The following is a 23,355-nucleotide window of genomic DNA, read 5'->3' as shown; positions in this document are numbered from 1 at the left end:
TCATAAGGCTTTACTTACTTTGAAAGAGGAGCCAATAGATCAGAAAAGTCAGATGTGGCATATAACTTCTTCCCATTGCCCACATCAAACCACCCTAGGGTGTGAAATGAGCACCCCAGGTCAGTATGTCAATTCCCAAGGCAATGGGAATGAACTACCACTACACAACACCCATGCTGAGACATCTCAAAGTTTAGAAGAAATTGACATAATTAAAATTTGTATCCCTATAGATATATGTTCTCAGAGAATTTACAATAGCATCCCTTCCCTTCCTGTATATTGTGGGCACAAATTTCGAAAATGTTTTGTGAGACTAGTGAGGGCAAGAGGCTGTAGAAACACCTAGGAGATTGCTCAAGAGTGTTACTGCTCTGGGCTCCTGAAGCGATCATTGTACTACCTTAGGACAGGCCTGTGCAAAAGCTGGCATTTCCCTGCCAAAATCCTTTAAGGCAAAAAGATTCTTAAAGGAAACACCGATTTTCTCCCTTCTGGAGCAGTTCAAACTCTGCAGCCTAGCCTAAGTATTAGAATCAATCTCAAAATCTCATATTAAAGAATAATGTGGTACTTATAAAGAAAATGAGCACTTAACTCTTTTTCTCCCTTTTTCTCCATCCCACCAATCAATAATGAGATGAAAATGCAAGAATATATTTTATTCCACTCTTCTACCGTAATTGTATACATGAACTTTAAACCTATGGTGAGACTAGCAAAATGAGGTTAGTTTTGTTTGTTTGCTTTTCAACACTTACACTTTATAGGTTCTATTTTAGTAATTTTCTAGAAGATTGTTATTTAGTGTTATTTTATATTACAAAAAGAAATGAATCATGTAAGTGTATTCTGAATAAGAGAAAGGTTCATATGATTTCCAAATTTGTTTATATGGGGTCCAACATTTTTGAGGATGCAGAATGAAGAAGTTAAAGCAAGAGAAAACTTCAAATATTACCTATTTGTTTCACCCAGAACAATGATACTCACCTACATGACCTGGTGCCAGTAAGAGACTAAAATCCAGATTTCCCAAACTTCTGATTATCTACAATTGCTTTGCTGAATTACGCTGATTGCATTAGCAGAGTTTGGAGAAAGATTGTCTGGTCACACATCCCAGCTTTCCCTACTTACTTTATAGCCTTGATCCTGTTAAAAAGTCAGTTAATGTCATTCCCATTTTCAGAATTCTCCAATGGCTTACCTGCCATCTCACTCAGAGTAAACACCCAAATCCTCACGCATAAAGCCTGCAAAGTCAGCTCTCTCCCAGAGACCTTATAGACTATATATATATATATATATATATATATATATATATATATATATAATTTCTCTGTCTCCACCAGATTGAAACCCCACCCAACCCCCAGGGTAGGGTCTGTTTATTTTTCTGTATACTGTACAGGGCTGTGTCCTCTGTGCCTGAAACAGTGTTTGGCATATAATAGGCAGTCAAGTACTTGCTGACTATTGAATTTCATACTTCATTTTCCTCAGACCAAATAAGCACAAAAAGAAAGGGATAAGCCGATTTGTTCTGCCTAATATCTTAAAGGAATTCAGCCTCACTCAAAGCAGTTTAAATCATAATATTATTACATTTGAATAACTATTCATATCTTTTAGAATCAGATTTTCTGCAAGATCTTTAAGTGATGACTAGGAGTGCTGACTGGTACATAATCTATGTTTCCCATAGTCAGGGTTAATCAGATAATAAAAATCCTGCTCCCCATTTAAACCATAAAATACAAAGCACCTACTCAAACAGGAGGGGTGTAAATCTAGGAAGCAAGAGAATACAGAATCATAAACCTAGATTTATTCAAACCAGGAGAATACAGAACCATAAAGAAGAGATAAAGAAATTTTCCAGGGGAAATTTTTTAAGTTCACTCTTTTGCAACCTACTGGTTTTATAATTCAACAGAAGCCTATGTGACAGGAGATAACATAGAGAATAGATTCATATGTAAGGAACAATTTCAGGTGTATATGTTTAAAAATATATTTTATAAAATATATGTTTTAAAAACTCCATACATGCATGCACATGCATGTACACATGCACACAGACATGCACTCCAAAACCTGTCACCTGGGATAAAATCCAAACTCTGCAGTTTTATACAATGCCTTCAAAATGTGAGCCAATTTCCCCAGTCACATCAACTACTTTTGCTTTACTCACATGAAGGTGCTGACACAGAAAGTATCACGGAGCCCTGGAATTATCGTGACTTCATGTTTTCTGAATATATCAGTTCAATGAGGTATGTCAAAATTAACTTGGCTATCAGTTTTAATACATAATAAATGTGTGGATTTAGACGATATAAAAAATAAAAATTCCATCAAGATTAAAGGTCTTTAAAGTATGGGAAAAAAGGCATTTATATATCTTAGGAAGTCAAAAAATATATAAAATCTAATCAAGTCATGTACAAATGTGGGAGAGTTACAGACTTAACATAATTAGATCAGAGACCCATATCACATAAGTCCTTCCAATTTATAAAGTTATGTTAAAAGATTATTTCTAGACCTCAGTATATTCCAATATAATCCTGAACAAAGCCTTTTAATATCTTGGCTCAGTATCCCCCAAACTTCTGCAGATTAACTTATTATTACTTTAATAGAAAAGATTCTTTTAAATCTAGAGGGATTCCAAATTAATAACAGATATTTTTAAGAGAATAAAACCAGACATGTTTATATCTTGGTGTTAGATATATTACTACTTTATGTACTAGTCAAGTTCAAAATCTGTCTACTTGTAATGTGCCTAATTGGAGGAATATGATTGAATAACTAATTTAGATGCTATTTTAACGCAGAAATTTTATTAAGTTTATTTATCATATTGGCACTTATACAAAAATTTAAGAAGCCACATGTTTATGAATCTATTAGAATACTTAGGACATTTTGTTAGTTGTATAACTGAGGCAGAGTATTTGGAAAGGTAATCATACATACTAACTTACAATTGCACTTTACAATATTTGAAGGTATTTAATTAACTCTTTAAGTGAGACCAAATATTCAAAGTTTTATTTATTTATTTATTCATGAGAGAGAGGCAGAGACATAGGCAGAGGGAGAAGCAGCCTCCTTGCAGGGAGCCCAATGTGGGGCTCCATCTCAGGACCCCGGGATCACGCACTGAGCCAAAGGCAGAAGCTCAGCCACTGAGCCACCCAGAAGTCCCAATATTCAAAGTTTTAAAAGTGTTAAAACAGAAGGAGGACAGCGAGATTGAAAAAAAGAGAGAAAGACTGACAACAAAAGGCTTTATAAAGGTAAAATCTTAGTAAGGAAGTAGATATTTTGACTTGTCACTTTAATAAGTTGTATGCTAATTTTAAAACCAAAGCGACTCCTACATCATCTTTTCTGTTCACAAAGACCTCCCTTAAAGACACCAGAGTCATTATGAAACATTCTTTAACTTCCTTGCGTAAAGTTATTTTTTTCCTATGATTTTATAATAAAAATATTCCTATATCTGTAAAAATTCTTCCGTTTTTCTATTTAAAACTCTTTCCTTCAGTAGACCATGAGCTGCTTATAAAGGCTTTTGTATTCTGATTCTCTACTCAAATAAAATTTATTTGAAATAGCTGGATCCTTTAATAGCTGGATCCATCCTGAAGCTGCTTTCTAAATAATGTGATGCTTTGCTCTGCCCATAAAATTGCTGCTACCTCTGCTGGCCATTTCTTCCTTTGCCCGTTAGGAGTGAGCACTTCCCAGCCCTGCGAACTGTTCCTCCACCCTGTGTTGTGCCCTTGCCAGCTCTCCCTCAGAGATCTCATTTAGTCTCACAGTTTTTACCGCTGCCTCTCAAATCAATACCACTACTTCAATCTCTGCCTTTGAACGCCAGCCCCGCATTTCTGATTACCTGTCAGACATTTCTATTGAGATTTTTTATCTCATCAAGTAACATGGCTTACAATAAAAGGCAAAATCATTCCTTCGAAGCCAACATATTCCATCCATGGTTTTCTCAATTTTTAGCAGGAGCAGCATTATTCTTCCAGTAACCTACTACTGAAAACATGGAATCATGATTGGCATCTCTTTCCATCCATGTCTTCACATTCTCAGTGAGTCTCCTTGAGCATTTATTGTTCTATTTTCAGTCCTTTTCTATCATTCTCTCTACTGCCATCATCTCCTCTCCTCTCTGCCACCATAGGTCAGGTCCTGACCATCTCCCGTATTTAGCAGTTGGCTAACTGTTCTCTCCAAATGACTTCTTTCATTGTTGTGATAATCTTACAACTTGCAAAAAACATGTTACTGCCAGGGTGATCTATCAAATTGATCCACATTGTTCCTCTGATCTACCTTAAATACAAAGAGTCCAAACACTTTAGCCATAAGTTTAAATGCTCTGCATTCTACATCATAATTCCCTATCTTATTCCTCACTATTTGCTTTCATGGATGCTCTACTCCAGGAGCTGGCACACGTCCCTTTTATTTTTAAATTTGTATTTATTTATTCGACAGAGAGAAAACACAAACAGGGGGAACAGCAGAAAGAGATGGAGAAACAGGCTCTTCGCTGAATAGGGACCCAATGTGGAGCTCGATCCCAGGACCCTCTGATCATGAGCTGAGCCAAAGGCTGATGCTTTATCAACTGAGCCACCCAGGTGCCCTATACTTTTTCTTATAAAAAGCCAGAAAGTAAATATTTCAGGCTTTGTGGGTCATACGGTCTATGGTCTTTGTCCCGACTACTCAGCACCACCATTATAGTACAAAAAGCAGCCATTATAATACGTAAACACATGGATATGGCTGTGTTCCAATAAAACTTCATTTAAAAAAAGAGAGGGAGAGAGAAAAACCCACCAACAATAGGTGGGGGTACTGATTTGACAGGAGACCAGATAAAGCCCACACCTGTGTCTAATTGAATCACACTTATCTTCTCCCTTTCTTCAGATTCAATCGCCTTCTCACTTCCATAGACTTGTTCACATCTCATATGTCCCCTCTTTTCTGATCATGGAAATCTTATGCATCTCTTTTTGCCTAATATTCTCTTTGGAAACTTCTCTTAATACTCAATTCTATTTTTCCTCAAAACTTCAGTAGATTTTCCCTTTCTTAGTCTCTTCATTCATTAAAGAAACACTTATTACTCACACACCAGGCACTATTATAGAAACTAATGCTACAAAGATGAGCAGGCACTGTAGGACTAAGTCTTGTGTGAATGGAGTGGAGGTGGAGATGAAAGTCTTGGTGAGTTAGAGTGGCTTTCTTTCATTTAATAGATGTGATGAAACTATGGATAGCACATTTACAGTTGGCTAATATAGTCAAAATGTATCTAAATTTAGAAAGCAATGGTAAAGAATAATCACATTATAGATATATTTTAAATTACCTCTATATTTAAAAATTAACTATAGTTATTTTAAAGTTTTTATAACAAATAGCTAATAAGCACTTAAAATATTAACTAAGCATAAGTGATATTATTTTTAATTGCCAACTAAAAGTTTAAAGCCCAAGTATCTTATGATTTGTTATAACATTAAATTATAAATAACAACAAACTACATATATAGAGTAAAAAACAAAAAAAGAAGATAAACTAAAGGACATCCACTGGTAATCCTCTATTTGCAAGTATGCTAACTTTGCTAGAGCCATGTGTCTATTTATTTTTCACTGTGGCACCATGCAGCTATTTTGCAAGTAAAATTAGTAGTCACATTAAATACTTTCAACTTGTTTAATAGCAATTCTAAGTTGAAGTGAAATAAAACAAAAGGTTTATTTCTAAACAAAGAAAGGTAAATATATATATCTTAAAAACAAAATAAGGGGTACCTGGGTAGCTCAGTCGGTTAAGCAACTGACTCTTGATTTTGGCTCATAGCATAAAGACATTTATGTGTGCCCACCATCTTTTCCAATAGATCATATGCTTATAGGGAGCCAGGATCATATGGGGTATGTTTTGCTATCCATTTTGCTCTTTATAGCATCTATTGAAAATATTTGCTGATGACTACAGAAGCCAAAGATATTAGAGAAATACTTAAATTATTATAAGGTCTGATTTTTTTTTAAGCATAGGAGTAGTAGTTTTGCTAATTATTCTGTATTTGATTTAAAATCAGCAAGTATATGCAATATATATAAGAAACTATAAATAAAAGAAATAAGAAACTATATCTGCTTTAGCAAGGCTGCAGGATACAAGATTATAGACAAAAATCAATTATATTTCTGTATATTACAATAAACAATCCAAAATAAAATTAATAAAACAATTCCACTTAGAATCAAAAAGTATTTATGAATGAAATTAACAAAAGAGGTACAAGACTTGGATGCTGAAAACTACAAAATGTTGTTGAAGGGAGTTAAAGATCTAAATACATGGAAAATCAGCACATGTTCATGGATTGAACGACAATACTTTTAAGATGGTAATACTCTCCAATTTGATGTACAGATTCAAAACAATGTCTATCAAAAATCTTAGCTGCCTGTTTGGCAGAAATTCACAAGCTGATCATAACGTTTACTGGAAAATGCAAAACAATCTTGAAAAAGAGCAAAGCTGAAGACTTACATATTCTAATTATAAACTTACAGCAATCAGGACAGTGTGGTATTATTATAAGGCCAGACATATAATAGAACAGAGCTGAGGGTCCAGAAGAATAGATTCACATTTTTAGTCAATTGTATTTTGACATAGGAGCCATGGACATTCAACGGGTAAAGAACAGGTTGTTTTCATCAAATGACGCTGGCACAACCAGAGGTCTACATGCAAAAGAATAAAGTTGGGCCTCACCCTCACATAATGTGCAAATATTAACTCCAAATGGATCACAGACTTAAACGTAAGAAGTTAAAACTGTAAATCTTAGTAGAAAACTTAAGTCTTAGTGATTTGAGCTAGATAATGGCCACTAAAAAACATAAATCAAAATACAATGAGATATCACCTAGCACCCTCTAGGATTGTAATAATAATAATAATAATAATAATAATAATAATAATAATAATAGATAATAACTAGTCTTGATGAGAATGTGAAGAAATTGGACCCCTCATACATTGCTGATGGGGATGTTATACAGTACAGTCACTGAAAAAACAGTTGGGTAGTCCTCAAAATGTTAAACATATAGTTGATCAAGAGAAATGAAAAAATCCAAGTATCCATAAGAAACGAAAAAAATATTGTCACATGAAACTAGTACATAAAAATTCATAGCAGCATTATTCATAATAGCCAAAAAGTGGAAACAAATCAAATATTCATCAACTAATGGATAAGCAAATTAATTAAATCCAGACCATGGGATATTATTTACCAATAAAAAGGAATGAAATACCAACCCATGCTACAACAGAGGTGAGTCTTGAAAGTATAATGCTAAGTGAAAGAGGTCAATGATGAAAACCCACATATTGTGTGTTTCTATTTATGTGACATGTACAGAGTAGGCAAATCCACAGAGAGAGAAAGTAGATTTGCAGTTGCCAGAGTTTGGGGGAAGGAACAAATGGGAAGTGACTTCTATTGGGTACAGAGTTTCTTCAGATTTAAGGTTAAAAATATCTTTAAAATAGATAATGGTGAAGGCTGGACAATGTGAATACACTGAAACCACTGGATTTTACACTAAATATCATCATATTTGAAGTATAACTCAAAATAGCTGGTATATTTTTGAAAATCTGAACTTGATTCAGAAGATGGAATAGGTTTCTTTTTCAGAAAATAACAAACAAAATAAAATCTCAGACTAGACTCTATGGCACAGACACAATATTTTTTTTCTGAAAAGCTAAATTATTCTCAAGATTCTAGTCCTGTAGCCAGAGCCAGCATTTATGCACAGCCAACACTCCTATCAAAGAAATGTAATTCTTAGAATAGCTTCAAAGTTTCCTAGTTCCTTCTTGTAAATGGAAGCCAGAGCTAAGAAGGTACTCGTTTCTCTCACTCACTAGAGTGTTAAGTTTCTGTGGCCATTCCTAAAATTCTGCAGTGGAGCTAAATAAAACCTTATAAAATTGAAAAGTGATGTGAAATGAAATTCATGGATTATCCAAACTCTCATATTTGTTCAAAACTGTTTACTTCTTTTTTCTTAAGTCTGCTAGCGATCCTTCTGAGAAGTTACAGTAATAAATACATTCAAGCTGCCTTTCAATTTTTCTCATTTCCTCAAATCTAGTCTTGTAGTTCTGAGTCTTAATGGCAAGACTGAAAATGTTACTTTGTGCCAACTTGTAGGCCAACTAGTCTGTATACAAAAGTGAGCAAAACAGTAATAGATTGTTTTCTAAAGGTTTAAAGTTTAGTGAGAGCACCATGCATCAATTCTCACTCTTAACAGTCACTATCCCTCATATCCTGTTTTATTTATATTTTCACAAAATTTGCCACTTGATGGACCCTTACATTTGTTTGTTCTATTTGTTTATTGTTTGCTCCTCTGCCTTAGAATGACAGTTCCATGAGAGTAATGAAATTCTCTGATTTCTTCCATAGTGAATCCTCAACAATGCCTGGTACATGGAAGATCAATAATTTTAACTGAATGAATTCACAGAAACAACTTTTAGGGAAATTTTGAAGGCTACCTGTTACATAAGGAGCTGTGCCCTTAGGTAATATTCAGAGACAGTATATCTGGATTCTGGTCCTAACTTCAAAACCTACTCCAACATGTATAATGTCTTGAATATACTATTTATTAGCCTGATCTTCAAGTTATTCTTCTGTAAAAGAGAGAAACTTATTTCTGTTCTATTTTCAGAATATGTATTCAAATAAATGAATGTGTGTGAAATTACAAAATACTACAAAGACATAAATGTGATTACTAGACTATGCCTTCCTTGATCAGATTATAACAATTATGTATTGACGTTGAGTTTTGTAAGTATTAAATTGCATAGGCAACACTCATAAAGTACCATTAAAAAACCTTATTTTTTTTTGTGCGTCTCATAATCCTTTTATTCTTCATAGTTAATTTTCTTTTAATCTCAGATAAAATTCAGACAGGACCCATGATTTCTCTGTTTAGTCTTAAGCAATAAACTGACTAATGGTCACATTTTTAATTCAGTGATTTAAAAATCTCTAGCCTTAGTGAAAATTCAAACTCTGATTCAGATTAGATATTGAGGCTTCTCTCCCTCCTCCAACATGCAGGTTGGATATTTACAGCTGAGGACATTTGGTTGACTTTTTTTTCTCATTCTCTAACCATCTATTTTATGACTTTTGCCCCCTTAGCTTCCTAACTGGGGTTTCTGGCTCCTTCACAGTTGAAGCACAGGAAGGCAGAAGAGGAAAAAGAAAACCAAGAAAGTTATTTCTTTATGTTCCAGGTCCTGGATGTACAACTTTCATAGGTTCTCTGGAAACCACAACACTTAAGCTTTCTCTTCCCAACACACATTATCATGGATGTTCCTATCACACAGAATTTGTATCTATTCTCACTGATTGCTAACTTCTTCTTCCCCAATCCTTAGGATACTGGCGGTACCTCTGGATTCTTTAGCAAAGTTTCTCTAGTGAGATCTATTTGTTACTATATGCAGCCTTTAGGATGGGACCTAAAATGACCCAGACAAGAGATATTCTATCTTCTGTACGTCTAGTACCTAACCCATAGGACACACGTATAACTTGCCCTATGAACACTATGAATTCATATTACATAATGTAGCATCAGTCTCTCCTTCAATCAGCTATCACAGATCAGTTACTCATGATTAAGGGGTATGAATCAGCCACTAGGCTTCTGTCCTTTAACCTACAGGACATACCTATCACATTTTCCAGTTAGACTCTCTCACACCCTCTCTCTTGACTGAGGTGGAGGCTGAAACCTTCTCCAACTCTCTGTGGTGGAAGTTGGGTGGGTGGGGTGCCTCAGTAGAAGGACTCATGGTGACCTAATAGCTTTCTCTAAAGAAATTCTTCAAAACTCTTAACTTCCAATACACTTATATTCTCTATGTGAGTAGGGCACTTAAGAATTTAAGTTATTGCCCCCTCCTCTGACAAATTTTTGTTTTGGTATTGTATCCATTTTAGAAAGTCATCTGTATTGCATCTTGATGTCACAAAAAAGCTTTTCAATTCACCATCCTGTTACATTTTTAGCCGTGAAATCCTATGGCCTCCAGCATGTGCATGTAGATAGATAGTTTAGGTCCTCACTGCCTTAAAATAGTTTTTACTTTGGTTTTCTAGCTCATCTTTTTGCCTATTGTTTTTTCTTCCTCAACTACATTTTGCTAGAGAGTCAAGTTCCTTAAATACTACTCTATGCAAGAAAGATACTTGCTTAGAGGAATTTAATAGCTTCACTTGCTTACTTGGGAAAAAGAATCTGAATACTTCAACATCCTGCTGTGCCTACCTTCTTTGAGGGTGAAACAGAAGCTGATTATGGCAAAGACATCATTCCTAAAGGATTATAGAAATCATATGTAAATCTCAGAAAGCCTGGGAAACAGGAAAAGTAGGCTTTTACTACAAATGGCAACGACTCTTTCCTGTCCCTTCCATGGTGTGCTGAGAGGCAGCCCAGGATGTGATCCTCTTCTTCATTAACAATCTGCCCAAGAGAGAACAGGACTTTCTTTTCTACATATTTGAGTCCCTGAAAGGATATTTGAGTGAAGTTTGGGTTCTAAGTTTTACTGAATTCTCTGCTTTAGTGCTGCTTATGACAACATCCTCCAGTTAGTTTTTCAAGGGAGACCACTTAGTAAGACTTATTGCCTCAGTAGAATTTACAAATAAAGAACAACATTGAATGTCCATAATCTTCATTTAGTCCCAGAAAATTACACTTCCTTAAACTCCTCCCCAACTGTACACTTCAATCTTCAGTTGCCACTCTGTAATATTTGATTTTATTTGACTTGTTATTTGTCTTGATGATTCTCTAGTGAGCTTTGTCCATCTTAATGTGAAATTTCTGCACCCAAATGTTGACTAACAAGAACAGTTTAGTCGATACAGACGAGGCCTTCTAATTTCAGATGAGGAATTTAACTCACTGCTAAATTAGGCCATGGCTCCCCAACATTAGGCTAGTGGTTTTCTACACAGTAGAATTATCCAGAAAGCTTTTTAAAAAGCCAGGTCTCATCCCAAGAGACTGATTTAATTGATCTGGGTTGGTAAGCAGGCACTGGGTATTTATTTTAACAGTACCCAAGTGATTAAAGGTATAACAAAGCTTAAGAACTACTGCATTGGGCTGACCACAATTTTATTCTAGACATGGAGTCTTCTTAGCATTGACTAAAATTATCTTGCATTATGTCTGGATATGACCCTGAATTAAAAGATACTGACATGCTAATTTTTCTTCTTGATTTCAAAATTATATATCTGTAGAAATATGGTTTCAGGAAATAGATTCCATCATTATCATAATTTTATGATGTTCAGTCATAAAACTTGTATTTCTCCTCATCAGTTGAAAATAGGCACAGGAAAGGAAGAACCATTCACTCAGTTCTCCATCAATCTAACAGAATATGGGTTCCGAAGATCACGCAACAAGCCTTTCTTTCTTCTTTTTTTAATTCAACTCTCTGAGATGATGGATGTGCTTTGGTTTAGTGCTTTTATATTTTTCTCACCAAGATACCAGTTGCCAGTTTAGATATCTGGCTGCAATTTAGTAAGTTATTGGTCTTTCTTTATTCTATGTATTCATTTGTATAATTATATCTTCTCTGACTTCCCCCAGCCTGAGCTAGGTAAAATGTAACATGCAAGAGGTGAAGGAACTACCTAACAAAATCTATATCTAATTAAAATCTATTTTTATTTCACCAAAATCATTGTGGGAGACCTTATTTCAGCTAATGATATAGTCCTGTGATGTCTTAGATTCACCCTACCCTATAGCTATATTTATCTTACCCTATAGTTTTTATTTGTTTTTTGTTTTTATGAACTGAATGTTTGTATCCCCCCACCCCAATTTATATGGGGAAGCCCAATGTGACTATACGGGGAGATAAGGCCTATGAGGAGGTGGTAAAGTTTAGGTGAGGTCATAAGGGCCTCACCTTTACTATAATTTATTGAAGAAATGAACATGATCTACACATTATGAAATAGATTTAGAAACAAAGTCTCCTTTTACCCATAAATTACAAGCTTCCTGCCAAATTTACTGGATTGTTCAGGAATAAAATACCATTTGCAATCTCTCTATGCCTCTCACCTTCTCTCTGAGCGTCAACTTTATTCTGTCAGTCTGGTTATCTCCAAGAAGCAGGACTGCAGGCACCTTTGGGCTTTTATTCTTAAAGCTTAGGATCAAAAGGAGAGAGATCCCTTTCTCACGGGTTTCCCTTATAAAAATCCTGGGAAAAATTCTGGTTGATTTATCTTGGCTGACAAGTTTATTACTGGACCATGGGATCTACAAGGCTGGTATGAGAGATGCCATGATTGGTCCAGCTTAGGTCATAAACTCAAATCTTTGACTGTGTATGTGTATGAAAAAAAGAGAGAGAGAAAAGGAGAGAGAGAGAGAATGGTGGTGCTATTATGGATATATAAAAACAACACAGATGGCTCACATAATATGCCTAGGGATGATATTTCTTTTTCTCTCTCCTATAACTAACAGTGTTACAGGCTACATTTCAGTTGGCTCTCTATAGAATGAGTATCTCCTACAATTTCTAAATTAATCACTTCATATTCATTTGATAAAGTGGTTCTACAGATCGTTCACAACATAGTTGGATTGAAGAGATTAGGGAGTTAAGAAAAATTAAATGAACAATTTTCCTAAATCTAGCATGTAGATGATAGCACCTGGACTCCATCTGTTGTAAATGGATTTGTTTTTCAGTAAATTGAGACAAGTTTTTACATGTTCCAACTGTAGGCAAACTGTGGACTTTATCTTTTTAGCTCCTGATTCAACAGCGATACTTAGAGCCCAAATGAGCTTTGAACACTTTCACGAGGGAACAGGCAAAATGGAATCCTGAAGAGACTACCAGGAATTTACATAATTTTAACTTTATTGGACTTTGTAAAATCATAATCAAACTTAAACATAGCTCTTTGCATTGGACTCAGAAGCAATAATCGGAATAAACATAGGCACTAAATGCATATCTCTGGGAAACAACAACAACTGTGGAACACAGGAACCAGAGGTCAACCAGGAAGCTTATTTCTCCTTCCCATACTTAGGATATATGCTCTAGGTTTGATATCCTCAAGAGAATTTTCAATTTAAGGCTTAAAAGTATCTCCTCACACAGCTTGTTTCATTAGAAAGCTTAACTTCAAAGAAAAAAATAAGATTATTTTTGCCACTGTTTAAAGCTTCAAAGGAGCTAATCCTCATCTTGTTAACCATAATTTTGCTATGACCTTATCCAGATAAGATCACTTTATAACCTATGTCAAATAAAGAAATTCCTAAAAATGACAGAAGCATTACTAAGTATATAAATTACTTAAACTACTGGGTTCCTAGTGTCATATTTAATGAATAATAATTGGATGTATTGCATTCAATATTTCTTGTGATAAAAATTATAAAGAAGCCAAAAATAATAATATTTTATTTACATATTTCAGTGACTGCTCTTGGATCTTTGAATCTATGCACAAAAATCCCTTCTGCACTGAATTGGAGTTTTACATAGGATCCCTATTATTTGCTGCCTGAATGTAACATGAATTTTAATAACATTGCAAAAAACAAGTTCAGCAAGAATCATCACAGATCAGTTAATAATTTCAAGTGACACAAAACAGGACTCTCTCTTCTCAACTGCCTAAAAACAAACAAATTCATTTTAATGAATTGAAACCACTTTTAGCTGACTTTTATGTTCCCATTCCATAGCCATTAAGACGATACATGTGTTTCTCTGTAATGATTTAGAGTCTTTGTCACAAACTAGTAGTAGCCTGCTTTTGAAGGATAGAATGTTTCATTTTTTTACAATGGTTTTTATCTGAATAGTTGTTTCTGACATTCCTTTTCAAATTACCAACTCCAACCCATAAAAAAGATACAGAAATCAAAATCTGTAAGATTTAAAAATCAGGATCATCATCCAGCTGGACTCTGGGAAGATGATCCACTAATTATAAGGCAAATGAAATTAGTTTGAGGAACATACACATGAAGGCAGGTCAAATTATCTATTTAATCCTAATATGATATATTAGGATTTAAGCATATTTAAAATGTAATACACAATTATTTAAGGCGTCACAAATCAATGGGAAGGGATGAATTTTTGACTATAGAGAAAATTGTTCAATTACTTTGACCAAAATATTAATTTAGTTCTTCATAAAATACCAACAAAAACTTAAGATGGATAGAGAAAATAATTGTTGATATTCAAACCATAAAAAGGGTTGTGGAAGGAGCAAGTCTCTGTAAGTCTGGTTTCTTGCTGAGAAAGGCTTTCACTATTTAAACTTTAGTATATAAAAGCATAAGGAAAGGAATTTGACTGTATTAAAATTACAACTTCCTGTGAGTCAAAACAAAAATGAATAAAAAGCAAATCATCCATTAGAGGAATATTATAAAAAAATGACAAAGGGTAAAAAACCTTAGCATGGAAAGTTCTAACAAAAACTGATAGAAATACTATGCTTGCAAAATATAAATGATAGAGGAATATGTATAACCAAAAAAAAAAGGGGGAAGAAAATGTATGCTTATTTGACACTAATAATAATAGAAATGCAAATTGATCTCATTTTTCCCCCTGTAGTTATCAAGAGTTTACAACAATGTGACTCCCTAGTACTGACAAGTGGACTAAAGAGGCAGAGTTCTGTAAATAGACACCCTCATATAGCTGCTTGAGGCACGGGAAACTTCTTGAAAAAAAGAAAACACTGGAAATAACATTTAAAAGCTTTCAAAAAGTGCTATATGCTTTAGTAAAGCAATTTCAGTTTTGGAAATCTATTCATTGCATTCATTACAATACTTAAAAGAGTAAAAATGGAAAAAACCTAAACACTCAAAAATACAGGAATATTTGCATAATTTAAGTTATGACCATAAAATATATCCATACAGGCTTGTAAAACATAATAATGGAAACCCACCAAAATATTAAAAGGATATTATTCAGAGTACTAAAATTATGGATGATTTTTCTTATTCACCAAGCTTTCTACAAGGAATAGGTAATTCTTATATAATTGGACAAAAACAAATGATTTAAAAATCCCTGTAAATTGAAGTGGGGAATATATGTGTATAATTATTTGAAGAACATCCAATTTCAAGGTATTTTATGTTTCCTTCTTGAATCAGCCTGGGACCTTAAAATACTATGTATTAAGGTTACAATACCCTCCAGAATTGCCTTCTTGAGCATTCACAGTTATGTTATCAGCCTTTATCAAAAGATTATTTCAAAACAGCCATATTTATATTTGGTTTACAAATACAACCACTGAAAAGAATAAAGTCATCTGTGGGACACTGCTTTTAGAAAGGGAATGCTAAGAAAGGGGACTAGCCTGTTTTATTATCCCCAAAATAATAAGACCTATGTAACTGACTATGTCTTTTTGGGCTTTTAAGATATTGGAACCAAATTCCCAAACTCAAATATCTTAATGATATTAGTTGACTTGAGTGTACTTTGATATTTTTGCTTCTTAGTTTTCCTTTATTAGACACACTGACTTAGTTCTGTTATATCATTTTTTTTACTGATTCTCTATTATTCATTTTAATACTTTAATATATATTTTATTCTTTTGGTTCACTCAAACACTTTGTAGAAGAAGCCAGAAGTTGTGTAAATAAGACCAGAAAACTATGGTTTGGCCCCTTGCCTGTTTTTTACGCAATCTTGAGCTAAGAATAGCTTTACATTTTTAAAGAATTATAAAAAATGCATACATACATATATCATAAGAAAAGACTATGCAACAGAGACCATAAATGTCTCACAACGCCTAAAATATTTATAAAGGAAGTCTGCCAACCTCTGGATTAGGTAGATGGCCAGATGGGTAGTCAGCACATTGTTAGAGTGTCTATGAAAATTCTCCACAATAGGAATACATACTCTCCTTCCAAGCTTCTCTTTTAATATAAGCATTTATTCAATTTACTATAATCAATATATTTAAGCTGATATTCAAGACTTGGCCCCTTAACCATATCATGCCCACTCTCACCTTTTTAATCTCTGTATATAATTTATTCCATTTGGAAGTTTCCTTTATCCTTTCGTCTATTATTTCCTGATGCTCGTGGCAATCCGAGACTTAGTGATTGCAAAATTATAGAATCTCACATAGTACTCACACCATGTAATACAGTAGATAGACATTTATAAGACCCTCTCATCAATACTGACTTGTATACATGCCTAGTCCCACAAAGAGGCTGAAAAACACTTAGGTGCAGTGATCACATTTTTTTTTTTTTGGTAGTTCCCAATATATCTAAATACTTTGAAGCTTCCTATAAATCAGTGTGTCTTAAAGTGTAGACACCAACTTGTTAGAAATACAGATTTTGAGCCCCTTTGAAAGTGTTCAATTATAATCTTTGGGAGTGAAGTTTGTAAAATTCATCACGGGTGATTCTTTAAAATTTGAGAAGATAGACATATATTTGTTGATTCATTATATGTATACTGTGTCAGTGCATAGTTAATCCCAGTCCCAGGGATGTGTGATGAACAGGATGCTCAGTCTGGCACTGATCATTCATTATTCTCAAGCCCAAGTACCTACACGTAGGTCACAGAACTGTGTGCTGGTTGGGCCTCGGTGATTGTCTTTTTGCTTCTACAAGCCAACATTTCAGTAAGGACGAGCCCAGGATGTAAACTGCTGAGTATAGTCAAGATCTCTGCAGTGTAATTCTTGCCACCTTGTGTATCTTGTGTTTCTATATTTATATTGATAGGATTTCAGGGAACATAGTTTATAATTCATTTCACCCAAATGTGCCACAAGGGAACCAGAAACTCCATAATAATCCTATAATCAGCCTATTAGAGGAGTAGGATTTCTGCCCCTCAAGTACAAACCAGTATTCATGACTACCATATTATAAGACTGGTTCTTAGGTTACAAAACAATGCTTTTGTAATTTTTAGTGTCTGCAAAAAACAGATGTCACATAAAACATAAAACAGTGATACTTTGAGTATAAGTAACGGTTGATGCTTCAATTCCTCTTCCCTTTTGCTTTAATTAAATCTGCTCAAGGGATCCCTGGGTGGCGCAGCGGTTTGGCGCCTGCCTTTGGCCCAGGGCGCGATCCTGGAGACCCAGGATCGAATCCCACGTCGGGCTCCCGGTGCATGGAGCCTGCTTCTCCCTCTGCCTGTGTCTCTGCCTCTCTCTCTCTCTCTGTGACTATCATAAATAAATAAAAAAATAAAAATAAATAAAAATAAATAAATAAAAAAAATAAAATAAATCTGCTCAAATTAGGCGCGGAAGCCTGCGCGAACACTCCGAGCCCACCTGCAGGTGGCCTCTCCACGCCGCGCTGTGCTCTGCCCGGGCGCCCCCGCCGCACCTGTCGGCGGCCCCCGCGTGGCGCTGCTGCCCAGAGCCAACAAGGGCGTGGGTTCGCCACGGCGCGGCCGGTGCCGGCAGTTCTTGGGGTCTGGGTGCTGGTGGCGCGGGACGGGGCGCGGGGCCGGGCGGCCGTGCAGCAGCTCCAGGCCGAGGGCCGGAGCCCGCGCTCCCACCTGCTGGCATCGACCAGGAGCAGAGCATCCGCGCCCTGCGCGACCTGCTGCGCAAGGAGCACGCGGGCCTGGACCTGCTGCTGCTCAACGACGCGGCCATCGCCTTCGAGACAATGATCCCACACCGTTTCGCGTGCAAGCAGAAGTGACCAGGAAAACAGACTTCTTTGGACCCTGAGGCGTGTGCACAGAACTGCTGCCTCTAACGAAAGCCCAAGGCAGAGTGGTGAACGTGTCTAGCGGGGTGAGTGTCCGAGCCCTAGTTTAAAAGCTGCAGCCCAGAACGACAGCAGAGTTCGGAAGTGAGGGCATCACAGAGGGGGAGTTGGAGGGGCTCCTGAGCAGGTTCACGGAAGACACAAAGAAAGGCGTGCACAGGCATGAGGGCTGGCCTGATACCGCCTATGGAGTGACAAAAATCGGTGTCACTGTCCTGTCCAGAATCCATGCCAGGAAGCTGAGTGAGCAGAGGAGAGGTGACAAGATCCTCCTGAATGCCTGCTGCCCTGGGTGGGTGAGAACAGACACGGCAGGACCTAATGCCCCTAAGAGCCCCGAAGTAGGAGCAGAGACCCCTGTCTACTTGGCCCTTTTGCCCTCAGATTCTGAGGGGCCTCATGGAGAGTTTCTTACGGAGAAAAAAAAAGTTGAACAATGGTGAGCTTAATTCAGGCCTTCATCCACAGAACCCTTTAGGATAACCCCCTCCTTTGACCAAAAGGATTCTTCCATTTTCAATAATAAGCCAAAAGAAAGAAAGAGAAAGAAAGAAAGAAAGAAAGAAAGAAAGAAAGAAAGAAGAAGAGAAAAGAGGAAAAGAAAAAGAAAAGAAAAGAAAAGAAAAGAAAAGAAAAGAAAAGAAAGAAAAGAAAATGTATAACATATCCCTATTAGCATGGAGTTAGAATAGGCTACTAATTGCATGAAGGTGTTTTTGATTTCTTCTGTAATACAGGGACAGAAAACATGAAATCATGAACCCAGAGATGAATAAATATTCATTTATTAAAAAAACTATTCAAATTATTTAATGTAGTAGTATGCAAAGGGTGGCACCCTTTTAAGTTGCAAATTTCTAATAAATAAAGAAATATCTAGTTAATTTTTCTTATATCTTATATTTTAATATTCTATTATTTCTATTCATTATAGGATTTTCTTGTTTTTTTGAAAAAATATTATGGGCAATGTGCCCAAAAGGTGTGTTTTGATTATTAAAATTTGATATCATATAATAGTTCCTCTTATACAGATAATATAGAGAATAAGAAAAAGCAATTGAAAGCATAAAGAAAATTTTATTTTCAAAATATAGTAATATAAGATTGATTTTGTAATAAACCCCATGGACTTATAGTTGATTAGACAGGCTAGTGAGAATCACCCTCTCAAGTGTGGCAAAGTATCAATACTTTTTATAACATAATTCTAAACTAATCATGAATTATATATAACTAAATAACAAAGTGAGAATAATTTAAAAGCTAATTTCAGTTTGTACAAATATAACCTACATAAAAAATTAATTCACCTAAGTTTTCCCATATAAACCAATAAAGGAAACTACAGACTTTGATATCTCATAGGCAATGTGTTACGTTTGGAAAAAAAAAAATCTATTACCCTTCTAATACATTCAACTGTGCTTTACTAATGATGATGGCAGCAGAAATGCAAATACTCTTAATACACACCTTGAATTACTTAGATAATATTAAATATAGCCATTTCAAAGAATTAAGAAAACAACTAGAAGCCCAAAAGTGGTGATATGCAAGTATAAAAGAGCTATTTAGTTAATTTGCATTATAAAATTAATTAGGAAATCATATGATCATTACATTCACATTTCTTGGTAAAATATGAGGTAAAACATGTAACTGGATATCTTATTTTCTTCGTATGTTTATATATATCTGGATAATCAAAGACTTTACATAAAAATATAAGTTTTGATGATCAAAGACTTTTTATTTATTTATATTTATTTATATAATTAGGTCTGCAATGAAACATACTTCTCTAAATTTTTCATTGAAATGTTACTGATGCAGCATAAGGTGCATATGTTTAGAGTATGCTCACTGATATATTTTGGCATAGGTATGCATTAATGATACTTCAAAAAATAAGATAATATACATATTTAAAGCTATTTTAAAAAGGCATATTGATATCCTCTTTAAAGTACTAGAAAACTAGCTGGTGAGAGGTCAAATACTCTGGGAGTTTAGTGCCTAATTATGGACATATCCATTAACTTATAGCAATATCATTAATTGATCATCTATATTCATTATACTACTGTGCCTTTTATTTCCATGATTTATTCATTCTGTAACTGAAAACCTGTATTTCCCACTCCCCTTCACCCATTTTGCCAATCTCTCCCACCCCCCCCTTATAAGTCAACATTCAGTTTGCTATCTGTATTTTTAAGTCTGATTCTGCTTTTTTGTTTATTTACTCATTTGTTTTTGTTTTTATTTTTAGAATCACTTATGAGTAAAATCATGTGTATTTGCCTTTCTCTGACTAATTTCACTTAGCATAATACTCTCTACATGAGTAAAAGGAATGAAATAATGAACATCAGAACAGAAAGAAAGGACATAGATACTAAGAAAAGAAAAAAAAATCAATAAAACCAAGAGCTGGTTCTTGGAAAAGATAAAATTTATAAACCTTTGGCCAGAGTCATCAAGAAAAAAAGAAAAAAGATGAGAGAGATTAAAATAAAAAATAAAATTAGAAATGAGAGAGAAGGAATAACAACTGACACCACAGAAATACAAAGAATTATAAAAAGAACATTATGAAAAAGTATATGCCAATGAATTGGAAAACATAAAAGGAATGGAAGAAATTCCTAGAAACATATAATTTTCCAAAATTGAACCAAGAATAAATAGAAAATCTGAACAGACTGCTTACAAGTAACAACATTGAATTGGTAATAAAACAAAACCAAATAAAAACTACTAAAAAAAAATAAAAGTCCACAGCCAGATGGATTCACAGGTCTATTCTACCAAACATTTAAAGAAGAATTAATACATATTCTCAAAGAATTCCAAAAAATCAAAAAGAAAGGGAAGCTTCCAAATATATTCTATGAGGCCAGCATTATCCTGATACCAAAATCAAACAAAGGCACCACAAAAAACAAACAAAAACTACAGTCCAATATCCCTGATAAACATAGATGCAAAAAATCCTCAACAAAATAATAACAAGCATAAAAAAGTCATTTGTCATGATCAAGTGGGATTTATTTCAGGGATGCAAAGATGGTTCAGTATTCTCAAATCAATCAAGATGATATACCACATAAACAAAACAAAGCATAAAATCAGGGCACTTGGTTAAGTGTCTGCCTTTGGCTTAGGTCATGATCCTAGGGTCCTGCATTGGGCTCCCTGCTCAGCGGGAAGTCTGCTTCTCCCTTTGCCCATTCCCCTGCTCTTTGTCTCTTTCTCTCTCTTTCAAATTAATAAATAAAATCTTTAAAAGAAACAAAGCATAAAAACATATGATCATTTCAATAGATACAGAAAAAACATTTGGCAAAATTCAATATACATTCATGATAAAAACTCTCAACAAAGCAGGATTAGAAGGAACATATCTCAACATAATAAAGGCCATAAATAAAAAACTCACAGCTAACATATTCCATGGTGAAAACCAGAGCTTTTCCTCTAAGGTCTAGAATAAGAAAAGGATGTTCATTCTCCCCACTTTTATTCAACATAGTACTGGATGTCCTAGCCATGGCAATCACACAAGAAAAAAAAAAATAGAAGGCATTCATATTGGAAATAAATTAAACTGTCATTATTTGTAGACAGCATAATACTATATACATTGAACAGCCTAGACTCCACCAAAAAATTACTAGAAGTAATAAATGAATTGAGTAAAGTTTCAGGGTACAAAATTAATGCTCAGAAATCAGTAGAATTTCCATACACAGTAAAGAAATAGCAGAAAGAGAAATTAACACAATCTACAAATGCACCAAAAAGAATAAAATGCCTAGCAATAAGCTCAACCAAAGAGGCAAAAAGCCTGTACCCTGAAAACTATAAAACAGTGATTAAATAAATGAAGGATGACACAAACAAGAGGAAAGATGCTCCATGTTCATGGATTGTAGAATTAATATTACTAACACGTCCAGATTACACAAAGCAATCTATAGATTCAAGTCAATCCCTATCAAAATACCAACAGCATTTTTCACAAAACTAGAACAAATACTAAAATGTGTGTGGAACCCCTAAGTGCCCCAAACTGCTAACGCAATCTTGAGAAAGAGCAAAACTGGAGGCATCACAGTTCCAAATTTCACGCTATACTACAAAGCTGTAGTAATCAAAACAGTATGGTACTGGCACAAAAAGTAGACAGATTAATGGAACAGAATAGAGAACCAAGAAATAAACCCACAATAAGGTCAATTAAGCTATGATAAAGGAGGCAAAAACACACATTGGGGAAAAGACAATCTTTTAAATACTGTTGCGAAAACTGGATGGCTACATGTAAAAAATATGAAGGACCACCTTTTAACATCATATTAACAGTTCTGAACTTTAATTCTACATGATATTAAGTACTATAAAGCCAACTAACTTGCCTTCTAGGTATTCTTCCCTATCATCATCCCTTTTTTCATTTATTTATTCAACATTAATAGAGCAAATACTTACAATCTGAGAATGTAACCAAGCTCAATTTGAAATAAAAAGGTAAAATAGGCAAAATTTATCTATTGTACTCTTCTCCCTTTAATCCTTTTTCCCTTTCTCTGAAAAGGTATCTTCCCTGGCTCCACTGCCTTAATGTTTCTCTACTTAATGCATCAGCTCTTACTAATATTCCTAACCTGGGCTTACTTCTTCTAGTAGAGCCCTACTATCTAATTCTTCCTTCCTATACTATTTCTACATACTTACAATCTGTTTATAGAAAAGAGAAGACAATAAATAAATCCATGTTCTAGTTGCAGGTTATTTACAGCTTCAATGGGTAATACTTCCTGTTCAGATGATTTTACAAGCTGGAGTCTACATGTGGCACTGCATAATTAGCAGCAAAATATGAGGCATCTTAATGGATAATTAAAGATATTCTGGGTGAAGATGAGCATCATCCTGCTGATTTTCAAATCTTAGCATAAATAAAGGAAACATGCATAAAGCCGTATTTGTCTCCCTATAACTTTGTGGGTTTTTTTTTTTTTTAGATTTTATTTATTTATTCATGAGAGACAGAGAGAGAGAGAGAGAGAGAGAGGCAGAGACATAGGCAGAGGTAGAAGCAGGCTCCATGCAAGGAGCCCAATGTGTGACTTAATCCCGGGACTCCAGGATCACGCCCTGAGCCAAAGGCAGACAAGCCACCAGGAGTCCCAAGTTTCCCTATAACTTTGAATCCTTGATTCAAAACATGACTCTGAAATAATAAAACATCATCGTTTCTTTTTGCATGTGGCTACTATTAAATGCACATAAATAATATTAATATGCCTTATTTTTTAATATGAAAGTATTTAA

The 23,355-nt window shown here is 34.8% G+C and overlaps 1 protein-coding gene and 1 pseudogene across 3 annotated transcripts in view; one reads left to right on the top strand and one right to left on the bottom strand.

The window, feature by feature from the left end:
• Positions 1-23,355, bottom strand: part of GRID2 (glutamate ionotropic receptor delta type subunit 2) — a 1,466,011-nt gene that overhangs the window by 490,163 nt on the left and 952,493 nt on the right. The window lies entirely within an intron of this gene.
• LOC140623529 (carbonyl reductase [NADPH] 1 pseudogene) lies at positions 6,757-18,455 on the top strand (annotated as a pseudogene).

This window comes from Canis lupus, chromosome 33, assembly GCF_048164855.1.
Source record: "Canis lupus baileyi chromosome 33, mCanLup2.hap1, whole genome shotgun sequence".
Classification (NCBI taxonomy): domain Eukaryota; kingdom Metazoa; phylum Chordata; class Mammalia; order Carnivora; family Canidae; genus Canis; species Canis lupus.
Note: the sequence above shows the minus strand (reverse complement) of the source record. Positions and strands in the feature narration are given on the sequence as shown.